Below are 14970 nucleotides of genomic sequence, written 5' to 3'. Positions count from 1 at the left end.
CAGATAGAAACAACATTTAAAAAAAACCTGACTGGAAGGCTAGACAGAAGCTCAACAATACTATTAAACCATGAACATGTAAATACACGGTTATTAATTTTCAGCTTGGCGAAGCTAAAAAAAAATAGAAGCTAAGTTAGCTACGGAGCTAACGTGATAGCATCAGTCTCAAATGCAGATAGAAACAAAATTTAAAAAACCCTGACTGGAAGGCTAGACAGAAGATCAACAATACTATTAAACCATGAACATGTAAATATACGGTTATTAATTTTCAGCTTGGCGAAGCTAAAAAAATAGAAGCTAAGTTAGCTACGGGGTGGCGGCGGGCGTTGTAGCTTTCGACGACAGCCCGGCCGCCATCAGAGTCGGCAAGAAACATATATTTCCCCAAAGTTACGTGCGTGACATGCACATATCGACACGCACGTACGGGCAAGCGATCAAATGTTTGGAAGCCAAAGCTGTACTCACCGTAGTGCGTCTGCTCTCCAGCTCAAAACACAACACAACCTCCTGGTGTTGGTGTTGCTACAGCCAGCCGCTAATACACCGATCGCACCTACAACTTTCTTATTTTCAGTCTCCATTGTCCATTAAACAAATTACAAAATATTCACCAACACAGATGTCCAGAATACTGTGGAATTTTGTCGAAGAAAACAGCTATTTGCATAGGGTCCAAACACTACCCTTGACCTCGTGACGTCACGCGCATACGTCATCATACCGCGACGTTTTGAACCGGAAGTTTCCCGGGAATTTTAAAATTGCACTTTATAAGTTAACCCGGCCGTATTGGCATGTGTTGCAATGTTAAGATTTTATCATTGATATATAAACTATCAGACTGCGTGGTCGGTAGTAGTGGGTTTCAGTAGGCCTTTAAGACTTGTTGTATAGGATCTCATTAGAGCAGGGATGGGCAAACTATGGCCCGGGGCCACATTCGGCCTGTTTGTCTTTTTAATCCGGCCCGCCAAATATTAGAACAAAATTAGGCAAAAGATCCGTTTTGAGAATTGCCACAACAAAACTGATACTAGACGTTATCCTATTAGTTATGCAAGGTTTTATTTAGGCAGCACGGAGGCACAGGGGTTAGTGCATGTGCCTCACAATACGAAGGTCCTGAGTAGTCCTGAGTTCAATCCCAGGCTTGGGATCTTACTGTGTGGAGTTTGCATGTTCTCCCCGTGACTGCGTGGGTTCCCTCCGGGTACTCCGGCTTCCTCCCACCTCCAAAGACATGCACCTGGGGATAGGTTGATTGGCAACACTAAATTGGCCCTAGTGTGTGAATGTGAGTGTGAATGTTGTCTGTCTATCTGTGTTGGCCCTGCGATGAGGTGGCGACTTGTCCAGGGTGTACCCCGCCTTCCGCCCGAGTGCAGCTAAGATAGGCTCCAGCACCCCCCGCGACCCCAAAAGGGACAAGCAGTAGAAAATGGATGGATGGATGGATTTTATTTAGTTATATTTATATATTATTTCGCCCGAATGCAGCTGAGATAGGCTCCAGCACCCCCGCGACCCTGAATGGGACAATATAGATACATATTTTTTATTTTAAAATATTATATTAATCTTGATATGTCTTACTTGTATTTTATTTTTATCTCTACACATGGTTCTTACTATTACAAGTTTTATTATTTTTATTGGCAGAGTCTCCTGTCAGAGAGAGTTTCAATTCCCACCTCCGGAAGAACTTTGAACATGTCACGAGGGAGGTGCTGGACATTGAGTCCGAATGGACCATGTTCCACGCCTCTATTGTCGAGGCGGCTGATTGGAGCTGTGGCCGCAAGGTAGTTGGTGCCTGTCGTGGCGGTAATCCTAGAACCCGTTGGTGGACACCGGCGGTGAGGGATGCCGTCAAGCTGAAGAAGGAGTCCTATCGGGTTCTTTTGGCTCATAGGACTCCTGAGGCAGCGGACAGGTACCGACAGGCCAAGCGGTGTGCGGCTTCGGCGGTCGCGGAGGCAAAAACTCGGACATGGGAGGAGTTCGGGGAAGCCATGGAAAACGACTTCCGGACGGCTTCGAAGCGATTCTGGACCACCATCCGCCGCCTCAGGAAGGGGAAGCAGTGCACTATCAACACCGTGTATGGTGAGGATGGTGTTCTGCTGACCTCGACTGCGGATGTTGTGGATCTGTGGAGGGAATACTTCGAAGACCTCCTCAATCCCACCAACACGTCTTCCCATGAGGAAGCAGTGCCTGGGGAATCTGTGGTGGGCTCTCCTATTTCTGGGGCTGAGGTTGCTGAGGTAGTTAAAAAGCTCCTTGGTGGCAAGGCCCCGGGGGTGGATGAGATCCGCCCGGAGTTCCTTAAGGCTCTGGATGCTGTGGGGCTGTCTTGGTTGACAAGACTCTGCAGCATCGCATGGACATCGGGGGCGGTACCTCTGGATTGGCAGACCGGGGTGGTGTTCCTCTCTTTAAGAAGGGGAACCGGAGGGTGTGTTCTAACTATCGTGGGATCACAGTCCTCAGCCTTCCCGGTAAGGTCTATTCAGGTGTGCTGGAGAGGAGGCTACGCCGGATAGTCGCACCTCAGATTCAGGAAGAACAGTGTGATTTTCGTCCTGTTTGTGGAACTGTGGACCAGCTCTATACTCTCGGCAGGGTCCTTGAGGGTGCATGGGAGTTTGCCCAATCAGTCTACATGTGTTTTGTGGACTTGGAGAAGGCATTCGACCGTGTCCCTCGGGAAGTCCTGTGGGGAGTGCTCAGAGAGTATGGGGTATCGGACTGTCTGATTGTGGCGGTCCGCTCCCTGTATGATCAGTGCCAAAGTTTGGTCCGCATTGCCGGCAGTAAGTCGGACACGTTTCCAGTGAGGTTTGGACTCCGCCAAGGCTGCCCTTTGTCACCGATTCTGTTCATAACTTTTATGGACAGAATTTGTAGGCGCAGTCAAGGTGTTGAGGGGATCTGGTTTGGTGGCTGCAGGATTAGGTCTCTGCTTTTTGCAGATGATGTGGTCCTGATGGCTTCATCTGGCCAGGATCTTCAGCTCTCGCTGGATCGGTTCGCAGCTGAGTGTGAAGCGACTGGGATGAGAATCAGCACCTCCAAGTCCGAATCCATGGTTCTCGCCCGGAAAAGGGTGGAGTGCCATCTCCGGGTTGCGGAGGAGACCCTGCCCCAAGTGGAGGAGTTCAAGTACCTCGGAGTCTTGTTCACGAGTGAGGGAAGAGTGGATCGTGAGATAGACAGGCGGATCGGTGCGGCGTCTTCAGTAATGCGGACGCTGTATCGATCCGTTGTGGTGAAGAAGGAGCTGAGCCGGAAGGCAAAGCTCTCAATTTACCGGTCGATCTACGTTCCCATCCTCACCTATGGTCATGAGCTTTGGGTTATGACCGAAAGGACAAGATCACGGGTACAAGCGGCCGAAAAGAGTTTCCTCCGCCGGGTGGCGGGGCTCTCCCTTAGAGATAGGGTGAGGAGCTCTGCCTTCCGGGGGGAGCTCAAAGTAAAGCCGCTGCTCCTCCACATCGAGAGGAGCCAGATGAGGTGGTTCGGGCATCTGGTCAGGATGCCACCCGAACGCCTCCCTAGGGAAGTGTTTAGGGCACGTCCGACCGGTAGGAGGCCACGGGGAAGACCCAGGACACGTTGGGAAGACTATGTCTCCCGGCTGGCCTGGGAACGCCTCGGGATCCTCCGGGAGGAGCTGGACGAAGTGGCTGGGGAGAGGGAAGTCTGGGCTTCCCTGCTTAAGCTGCTGCCCCCGCGACCCGACCTCGGATAAGCGGAAGAAGATGGATGGATGGATGGATATTATTTTTATTTTCCAACGTTCTTCGGATGAGCCATCTGCCTCAGGGGTTATCTGCCGTGCTTGTGGGGGCGCTTTTGTGTCAGTGTCCTGGTGGCCTTGGTCTGGTGACCTCCTGGTGCAGATGGCTACTGTGATAATGTTTACTCACGTGTCTCCTCTGTACTCAGCCATGCAATCATTGGTCCATATAGTTACATATGTGTGTATGTTGTGTGTGTGTGTTTGTGTTTGGTATCTGTATCCGCGCGTACATGTGTGATAATGGGGTATATGGGTCACCGGGGTATTGTTTTCACCTTTGTAAAGCACTTTGCGTTGCATTTCTTTTATGTAGGAAAAGCGCTTTATAAATAAAGCTTGATTTGATTTGATTAGATCGACAACACTGCTCCTACTGAAAGAGAATGTAAGCTTTAATCCTGTTATACCATTTGTGTGTTTCTTTGAGGTTCTGATATGATATTCTTGAAAATGGATGCATAGCCCATGTTTGGGAAGTCTTGTCTTAGTTCCAACAGATATGATATGCTTTGAAATGCATCCTGTGTTCGCCCTGCCCGTCTGTCAAATTTCAAAAGCCAATGTGGCCCCTCAGTCAAAAAGTTTGCCCATCCCTGGAGTGTGCAAGTGTACCTAATGAATTGTTCAACAATGTAATTTTTGAAATGGACAAAGCTTAAACCGCACCGGTCCTCATTTAGTCAAAAAAAAATGAATAAGCATAACCTCAACTTATTTGTCTTATTTTTAAAAATAAAAAATAGATAAAACATAAGCAGTATCCCTCTTGTTGGTTTACTTTAAGTACTGCATTGTACTGAGACAGGGCTCTAATAAGATAAATAAAGTAATTTGACTATGATGCAGGGCAGCCAATTGTAAACATTTGTCTTAATTGTTGTTATAGCACCAGTCAGTCAAAACTGAATATTATTATAGGCAGATTTATGTTGGCTGTCATTAGATTGTACTGACATTAGTCCTCAGGTCTCTAAAATTTAAAAAAATACTGACAGCAGTACAGCAGAGAAGATTAATTAAACCAAATAAACACATATTGAGCATTAGTGGAAGTCCAAAACTTCAAAAGCACAGTTCTTATTTCAGTACATTCTACTGTTTTTCAAGACAACCATCTTTTATATGTGTTCAGTACAATTCAAAGTCTGGGTTGAGTTTAACAAGTGTGAGCTTACTAAATGACTGTTGAGGTTTGTCTTTCACATCACTGGGGCATGTGAACATGAGAGAGGTCAAACTAGTCGGTCACTGGAGCTAACCTCTTGTTCATTTATCTTCACATACTCTGCCGCTTTGACACAACACACACCCAACAGTAAGGCTAGCACGGTTCCATGGTGTAATGGTTAGCACTCTGGACTCTGAATCCAGCGATCCGAGTTCAAATCTCGGTGGAACCTTTGCTTTATTTGTTTGCCTTAAAAGCTTTACAGGCAAAGCTGCAGGAACTGTAAAGCCAAGATCATGCTTTAGTGGGGTGTCCCCCACCCAATGCCATCCTGGTTCTTTTATAGTTCTTGACCTGAATCGAGAAGTGTTATGCACTTCTTTGCTCTGTTTTTCTGAGAGTCAGCAACCAAAACTCTCATTGCCTAACTATTTAGCTTCCTGTGTTGTATTAGGGCTGCACTACCTGTGATATATATTACATGTGAAAAATTACCGAAGTGACAGGAAAAACCAGATGTCTTAATTTGCATTTAATGTTGTGTTACACTGCTGTCATCTTGTGGACAATCAACATACACTGATCTTACCTTTTTTGAGAATGTTATGAGTTTGGCTTCTGTCTGTATTTCACAGTTACGTCCTATCTGAAAATAGAACATTCTAGCCTGCTTTCTCACTTCATGAATGAAGGAGCCACTTTGTTACATGTTGGACGTTAAATATGCTAAAACCAATTAAATGTACATCAGTATATCTATTGTGTTATAGTTGACAAAGCAAATAATTGTGTTGTATCAAATATACCTCACTAATGATGTATTTATTTAATTTTCAGAACATGTCGAGGGACATTAAAAAAACTAGCTGTGGGCTGAGAAATTTGGACACCCTTGTCTCCTCCAATGCCATCATTTTTATTTCATAGTTATTTGTCTGGACTCTGGATTGACCACTTTTTTAAAATCAGGAATATCCCATTGAGATTATGAATCTATTTTTCAAGAGAGTCCTGCCACACACATTCATACACCAGTGTGGGTTGCACTGAGAGCAAGGTGGGGGAAATGTCTTGCACACAATGGCTGTGACCAGAATGGCTAAAGCTGGATTAATACCAGTAACCTCAAGTTTCTAGACGACTGCGCTACCATCTGAGCATCTTTACTCTCCTGTGGAAATTCCAATTTCCTTTATCAACGTTGCGCTGCCTTAAGCACAGTTAAGACACCCACGACACTCTGACAATACACAAAAGAGGCTCCATGGTATACTGTTTAGCACTTTGGACTGAATCCAGCAATCTCTGTTCAAATCTCGGTGGAACCTATTATACTATAATACTAATAAGCACAATATACTTTTCTCCAAATACCGTTGGGCTGAAGGAAGAACATTGATTTGTGATCCCCCTAATTTGTCCCTGTAGATTTGACCCTGCTTTCTATTTTTTGTGGCACTAGTAATCTGCGTTCAAATCTCGTGGAACCTGTGCTTTCAAACTTTTTGACTCGGGGGTTACATTGGGTTAAAAGAATTTGGCCGGGGGCCGAGCTCTCTCTCTCTCTCTCTCTCTCTCTCTCTCTCTCTCTCTCTCTCTCTCTCTCTCTCTCTCTCTCTCTCTCTCTCTCTCTCTCTCTCTATCTACCTATCTATATGTATATATACATACATATTTATATATATTATACGTATGTATGTATATATATACATATACATATATAGGAACTGTATATATATATATATATATGTATGTATGTATGTATGTATGTATGTATGTATGTATGTATGTATGTATGTATGTATGTGTATGTATGTATGTATGTATGTATGTATGTATGTATGTATGTATGTATGTATGTATGTATGTATGTATGTATGTATGTATGTGTATGTATGTATGTATGTATGTATGTATGTATGTATGTATGTATGTATGTATGTATGTATGTATATATATATATATGTATGTATGTATGTATGTATGTATGTATGTATATATATATATGTGTGTGTATATATATGTATGTGTATATATATATGTATATGTATATATATATATATATATTTATATATATATATATATATACATATACATATACATATATATATATATATTTATATATTCCGAGTGCAATGATGTCACGCTATCGATGGTAAAATGCATTTTTAGACAATATGATTTGCCTGAGCGGCTAGGAGACACTGATAGTAACAAGCAATAGAAAATGGATTAGAAAGGACAGATGTAAAGAAAGAATAATAAAAAAATAAAATAATAATATGTGTATTTTTTTTAAAATTTGGGACCTCCCGCGGGCCGGACTTTGGACGCTGGTGAGCCGGTCCTGGCCCGCGGGCCGTAGTTTGGGGACCACTGCGCTAGAGTGTACTGTTTTCTTTACAGTGAGCAACAATAACTTGTTAACATAACTTCCTGTGTAGTAGACAACTATGGCGACTGAAACATCTCAGTCTTTGGGATGAGTGAGCTGGCGCTGTGAAGCTGTAGCATAATCCAGGTTTTAGGCTCCAAGTATTCAACATTTATTTACAATCAAATTGGGACATTTCATTCTCAGCTGTCGAGATTCAAATTTACTCAATCAATTTTGAGCTGCTTTTAGTACTCAGCACCGCTAATATAATCACGACACACTGGCATTGGGGTTAAATGGTTCCATGGTGTAATAGCTAGCACTCTGGACTCTGAAGCCAGCAATCCCAGTTAAAATTTAGGTGGAACCTGTTTGTCATGGTCTAAACTCTACAAACCTGGCTGTAGGAACTGTAAAACCTGGATTATGCTACAGCATTGTCACTAAACTGTCCCCTCTAACGCTAACTTGTTTTATAGTTTGTCTGTGTTGTAAACTTGACATGTGAAACAATATGAGGTAGTGCTTTCCTGAGAGTGAGAAACCAGAACTCTTGTTGACTAGCTTTCTGTGTAGTAAAAAAACAATAGTGATTAAAGCCGAACTTGATCTTTGGGAGGAGTTAGCCGGTGCAGTGAGGCTGTAAGAGCATAATCTAAGTGTACATGTATACAATATTAATTTAAAATTGAAATATGGAAAATGTATTTGTTTCCTGTGGAGATTCCAACAGCTTCGTTGAGCTGCATGAGAATATAGTCAGCACCGCTAGGGCACCTACAAAACCCTGACATTGCGCGTAAAAGGTTCCATGGTGTAATACTCGGCACTTTGATTCAAGATTCAAAGATTTTTATTGTTATTGTCCTCCTGCAACTAGATTTTGGTGGCACTTATTTCCAACAGAAGGCAAGACGAAACAAAATAAGACAAAGCTTAGGACAGTACAGTATAATAAAAACAGTAAACAATAAATAAAGATTAGGATCAAAAATAGACTAAGTAAAACTAAGTAAAGAAATGTAAAGTATAAGGTGGACTTTGAATCCAGCAATCCGATTTTAAATCTTAGTGGAACCTGTATAATATACTCCTATCCTAATATCCATGGAATACTTTTCTTTATGAGCCCTTTAACACAGACAAACCAGTATGCAGAATTGGTGGGGAAGTAATGGCAACAACAACAACAAAAAGAAAACAAAACCACTCGACCCACTTCTCCCAAAGGGGAAGCAACTGTACTTCCTACTCAGTGGCCTAGTGGTCAGAGTGTCTGCCCTGAGATCGGTAGGTTGTGAGTTCAAACCCCGGCCGAGTCATACCAAAGACTATAAAAATGGGACCCATTACCTCCCTGCTTGGCACTCAGCATCAAGGGTTGGAATTGGGGGTAAAATCATCAAAATGGTTCCCAAGCGCAGCCACCGCTGCTGCTCACTGCTCCCCTCACCTCCCAGAGGGTGAACAAGGGGATGGGTCAAATGCAGAGGACAAATTTCACCACACCTTGTGTGTGTGTGACAAATTGACAATCATTGGTACTTTGACTTAACTTTAACTTCGAGATGTTAACATTTTTAGTGAAGTGTAATTTTACTTGTCAAGACTTGATAAGCAATTAAATTTTAATGTTTTGGCTGTGTATGGTTTTATATTTTAGTATTTTTTCTTGTGACTTAAATTTTTGCAAAGCACCAGTACAAAAGCTTCATGTTTACTATGTTTTCATACATGAGACAACTTGGTAAAGTTGTATTTACCGGTAAAAGTTTTAATTTACAGTCGGTCATGTGCTAATGAATCGACCTCATGGCAAGCTAGATTGCTTGTTCTTTGTTTTTATTGCGGCTATGTTGTCCTTTGTTTATTTAATAAAATGGATACTTTTTGTCTAAATGCTCATGCCTAAAAATATGTCATGTTGAATAGAAACGCCAATTGCTAAATAAGAACCACTGAACAGGTGTACACTTCATAAGTGACCAATTGTTAAAGGGGAACTGCACTTTTTAAAAACATTTACTTATCATTCACAATTATTATGAGGGGGAAGAATATTTTTTTTGCGTTCTATGCTGAACAAAAATATAAATGCAACACTTTTGTTTTTGCTCCCATTTTTCATGACTTGAATTCAAAGATCTAAAACGTTTACTATATACACAAAAGACCTATTCCTCTCAAATATTGTTCACAAATCTGTCTAAATCTGTGTTAGTGATCACTTCTTCTTTGCCAAGATAGTCCATCCTACCTCACAGGTATATCAAGATGCTGAATAAACAGCATGATTATTGCACAGGTGTGCCTTAGGCTGCCCACAATAAAAGGCCACTCTGAAATGTGCAGTTTTGCTTTATTGGGGTTCTGGCGGGGTCAGAAAAGCAGTCAGTATCTGGTGAGACCACCATCTCCTTCACATAGAGTTGATCAGGTTGTTGATTGTGGCCTGAGGAATGTTGGTCCACTCCTCTTCAGTGGCTGTGCGAAGTTGCTGGATATTGGCATAAACTGGAACACGCTGTCTATACGCCAATCCACAGCATCCCGAACATGCTCAATGGGTGACATGTCCTGTGAGTATGCTGGCCATGCAAGGACTGGGATGTTTTCAGCTTCCAGGTATTGTGTACAGATCCTTGCAACATGGGGCTGTGCATTGTAATGCTTCAACGTGAGGTGATGGTCTCGGGTGAATGGCACAACAATGGGCTCCTGGATCTCGTCACAGTATCTCTGTGCATTCAAAATGCCATCAATAAAATGCACTTGCGTTCACTGTCCATAACATACGCCTGCCCATACCATAACCCCACCCCCACCATGGGCCACTCGATTCACAATGTTGACATCAGCAAACCGCTCTCAGACTTGACACCACACACGCTGTCTGCCATCTGCCCTGAACATTAAAAACCGGGATGCATCCGTGCAGAGAACACCTCTCCAATATAACGGACGCCATTGAATGTGAGCATTTGCCCACCCAAGTTAGTTACAATTGACTAACTACAGTCAGGTTGAGACCCCAATGAGGACAACAAGCATGCAGATGAGCTTCCCTGAGATGGTTTCTCACAGTTTGTGCAGAAATTATTTGGTTATGCAAACTAATTGTTGCAGCAGCTGTCTGGGGGGCTGGTCTCAGACGATCATGGAGGTGCACCTGCTGTATGGGGAGGTCCTGGGCTGGTGTGGTTACACGTGGTCTGCGGTTGTGAGGCCGTTTGGATGTACTGCCAAATTCTCTGAAACGCCTTTGGAGATGGCTTATGGTACAGAAATAAACATTCATATCACGGGCAACAGTTCTGGTGGACATTCCAACAGCATGCCAACTGCACGCTCCCTCAAAACCTGCGACATCTGTGGCATTGTGCTGTGTGATAAAACTGCACATTTTAGAGTGGCCTTTTATTGTGGGCAGCCTGAGGCACACCTGTGCAATAATCATGTTGTTTAATCAGCATCTTGATATGCCACTGTGAGGTGGGATGGATTATCTCGGCAAAGAAGAAATGCTCACAAACAGATTTAGACAGATGCGTGAACAATATTTGAGAGGAATAGGTATTTTGTGTATAAAGCGAAAGTTTTAGATCTTTGATTTCAACTCATGACAAAGAGGAGCAAAAACAAAAGTGTTGCATTTATATTTTTGTTCGGTATAATTTGTAATAATCGGCTCGTTCTAGGTGGCTGGAGATGGTGCTAATGGGAGTAATCTATTTTGCCTCTATATCACTCTAAAGTGCATTCAAAAACTGCCAACAATACTCCATTTACATCTCATGACCTGAATAGTAATTAAGTATTAGCACATTGTTTTTATAAGTGTTTACACAGACAAACAATTTTTAGCCGTGCTGTGCTCACAGAGAGCTAAGTAGCGTGTGCAGCTGCATCATGATTGCTGCAGTCTGAGATGATAAATGTTAATTCTAGATTATAAATCACTCCTCTCACCTGTATAGTAGAAGCCCTGAGATCGGTAGGTCGTGAGTTCAAACCCCGGACGATTCATACCAAAGACTATAAAAATGGGATTCATTACCTCCCTGCTTGGCACTCAGCATCAAGGGTTGGAATTGGGGGTTAAATCACCAAATGATTCCCTGGCGCAGACACCGCTGCTGCTCACCTGTGGGGATGGGTCAAATATAGAGAATAATTTCACAGCACCTAGTGTGTGTGTGACAATCTTTGGCACTTTACTTTATTAGTTGGGATCCCAGTGAGAGCAGACATTAATTTGTACAGTAAGTGATTATTTTATTACGTTTGTTGTCTCTCATGAAGTCTGCCAAGTGATCACGGTGTGAAATCAATGCGCCGGCGTGTGCTTAAAATGAGCAAAGTACTTAAATATTACATGTTATTATGAATGTGCCTGTTACTACATTACATATATACTTACAGCGTGTACCGGTATATAAAACCTTGACAAAGATGTTTGGATGTCTTTAGAATGCTTTATAGGCGGAAGAGAGCGACTCCCATTGACTCCATTTTTAGCTGACTTTTATTTATGTTTATTTACAAGTTATATTGCATAAAAATAGCAGAACATATGTGTTCTTGTCTCACATAAGGATTGTGAACGATTGGCAAAACTCCCAAAAAAGTGCAGTTCCTCTTTAAGATAGTTGATGACTTTTTGATGCAAAATTCAACTCCTACAGCCTTTTGTAAAGATAAAACAATAGATATAATAATAGAAGTATTGTGAGAGGGGGGGCATTAAAATGTCTCCCCTGGCCTAAAATATGAATTAATTGTTTGTTCTAATGCCTCCTGTATAATACCCACCTTGGCCACATGATGGCAGTGTTCAGCTGTTACAAGGTGTATAAAATCGTGTACAGTAGTCAAGGACAAAATGAAGAACAAAGGTCACAAAATATCCAAATATTTTATGGATATTCATATTCTGAATTAGGTATTTCGTGGAATAGTTTGTGTTGTATAACAGAACAATTTTAAGAAAATCCAAATTGTAACACTAGAATATTTTAGGGCTTTTTAAATTGAGTTATTTATTGTATTTTATTTTATTTTATTGTGTTTTTTATTTGAAAGTTTGATGTAATTACTGTTTTTGTATTTATTAATTGACATATGTATGTATCTATGACAGTGAAAGTATCCAACTTCCATTTAAAATGTTGGTTGTTTGTAATGTTTATAGCAGTCAGTGGTTCTCAAACTTTTTTCACTAAGTTCCACCTCAGAAAACACTCAGCTCGCCAAATACCACCATAATGACCAACATTAAAACACAGTAGCATAGTGGGCCTATATTCATTAAAAACAAGGCAAAGGTTTTATTTAACAAATGTATATTTAATATTTTTGGCCACAGTAACATGACTTCCAGTTTGAACAGTAACACTGTGTTTGAATATTTAATTAGGTGATTATTTGGCGTACCACTAGATAGAACCCACATACCACAGTTTGAGAATCACTGGTTTATGAACCTAAAGTAAACACAACAAAAATGCGCTATTTAGTAAAAAAAAAAAAAAAATATATATATATATATATATATATATATATATATATATATATATATATATATATATATATATATATATATATATATATTTAGCAAATTCATGTCATTTAGAATGGGGAAGGAACGATTTAGAGCAGGGGTTCTTCAACTTTTTTCAACAACTACCACCTCAGAGAACACTTAGCCCTTCAGGGACCACCATAAATACAAACATTAAAATACAGTTGCGTTGTAGGCTTAAATATTCATCAAAAACAGGGCAAAGGTTTTATATAACAAGTATATTCAATATTTTTGGCCACTGTAACATTACACACAGTTTTAAAGGTAACACTGTTTCAATACAAGAAAATAAAAAGTTGTACTTAATTAAGTCATTCTTTATTACAGTTTGAGAATAACTGATACAGTATATAGTTGCAAATTGTCTGGTTCATGGTTCTATTGCCATCATGATTGGTTGGTTGGTTGAAATTTATTTCGAACATGTATACAGTATCAATTTCAACATGTCCAAAAAGGAGTACAAATAAGCAAGGCTTATCTAATCCTCCCGCTTTTTCTCTTCATAGCAATTATTAACACATACTTCCTTTTCTCAATTTGTACTAAATTTAAATCAATGTGTTTTAAATACATCAGTTATTCTCATAAGCAGTAGGATAACATGTCATAATTCTTCTTATTTTAAATTTAAACACTTTTAGTTCGAACAGCTTCTTAAACTGGATCATATTAGTACATTGTTTGATTTCTTTACTTAATCCATTCCATTATTTAATTCCACATACTGATATGCTAAAGGTCTTAAGTGTTGTACGAGCATACAGATGTTTGAAGTTAGATTTTTCTCTAAAGTTATATTTCTGCTCTTTTGTTGAGAGGAATTGTTTTACATTCTTGGCTAGCAGGTTAGTTTGCTTTGTACATCATTGTAGCTGTCTGCAAATGCACCAAATCATTTAAATTCAATATTCTGGATTTAATAAATAAAATATTGGTATGTTCTCTATATCCAACATTATGTATTATTCTAACTGACCTTTTTTTGTAACACAGTTAGTGAATGAAGTTTATGTTTGTAGTTATTTCCCCATATTTCTGCACAATAATACGGATATGGTAACTAGCGAGCAGTAGAGAATATGAAGTGATTTTTGGTTCGGAACATATTTTGCTTCATTCATTATTTAAATATTTCTTGCCACCTTATGTTGTATATTTTTATGAGATTTCCAGTTCATTTGATCATTTATTATTACGCCCAAAATGTTGATTTCTTTTACTCTTTCAATATCTACTCCGTCTATTTGTATTTGTGTTTGACTTTCTCTTCTACTGTTACCGAATAGCATTATTTTTGTTTTACTTAGATTTAAAGATAGTCTGTTTTTGTCAAACCATCTCTTTAATTTGTCAATTTCTTCTGTTACTGTAATGGAGCATCCATTTCCACATTCAACATATGAAATATGGTTTCTTGTTCTCCAAAGTAGCAAACATGGCCATTAAATGTAAACTATGGACATAAAGTTGTCACGGTCATCAAATCATCTTCTATTTTTACTGCATTGTAGTGCATTTAACTAACTCTTATGTACTTTCGAAATGTTGCATCACTTACCCTCATAGAAGAAATATGTTGAGACATGAATGTAAGGGATGTGGGTAACTGGCCATCCATGAAGAGTGTTCATTATCCCAACTAACATGTAGAATGTCTGATGTTATGTCATCTTGTCCTGCCCATACTGTAATAATGTCTCAATCAAAGCCGCCATGAGGTTCTGTTGGTGCTCACTGGTCCATGCTCTGATGTCAGTGCTCTGATGGGCCTCTGGCTTATCTCCAAATGCACTAATATGGCTTCAGTGTGGATCTCCCACACACAGTGGATCCTTTATTTTGACACTTAACCAGTGCAAACAGAGGTAAGGGATTCAGCATCAAAGGAAGTTGAGCTGATTCATGAGTGTTGTTGTTGCGAATATTTCAACAAATCCAATGTGTGTTTGCAGAGGGGACCTCTTCAGGAAACTGTTTTAAGGATGAGCCAGGCGCCCCTCTCTTATTTCCTTTTCTAGTAT

The 14970-nt window shown here is 40.5% G+C and overlaps 1 non-coding gene across 1 annotated transcript; it reads left to right on the top strand.

Annotated features, from left to right (window-relative positions):
• Positions 1-5145: 5145 nt before the first annotated feature.
• trnaq-cug (transfer RNA glutamine (anticodon CUG)) lies at positions 5146-5217 on the top strand. The gene has a single exon. It is a non-coding gene; the product is annotated as a tRNA-Gln (tRNA).
• The last annotated feature ends 9753 nt before the right edge of the window (positions 5218-14970 follow it).

This window comes from Entelurus aequoreus, linkage group LG09 (genome assembly GCF_033978785.1).
Source record: "Entelurus aequoreus isolate RoL-2023_Sb linkage group LG09, RoL_Eaeq_v1.1, whole genome shotgun sequence".
In the NCBI taxonomy this organism is placed as follows: Eukaryota; Metazoa; Chordata; class Actinopteri; order Syngnathiformes; family Syngnathidae; genus Entelurus; species Entelurus aequoreus.
The sequence above is the reverse complement of the archived record's forward strand: the minus strand, read 5'-3'. Positions and strand labels throughout refer to the sequence as shown.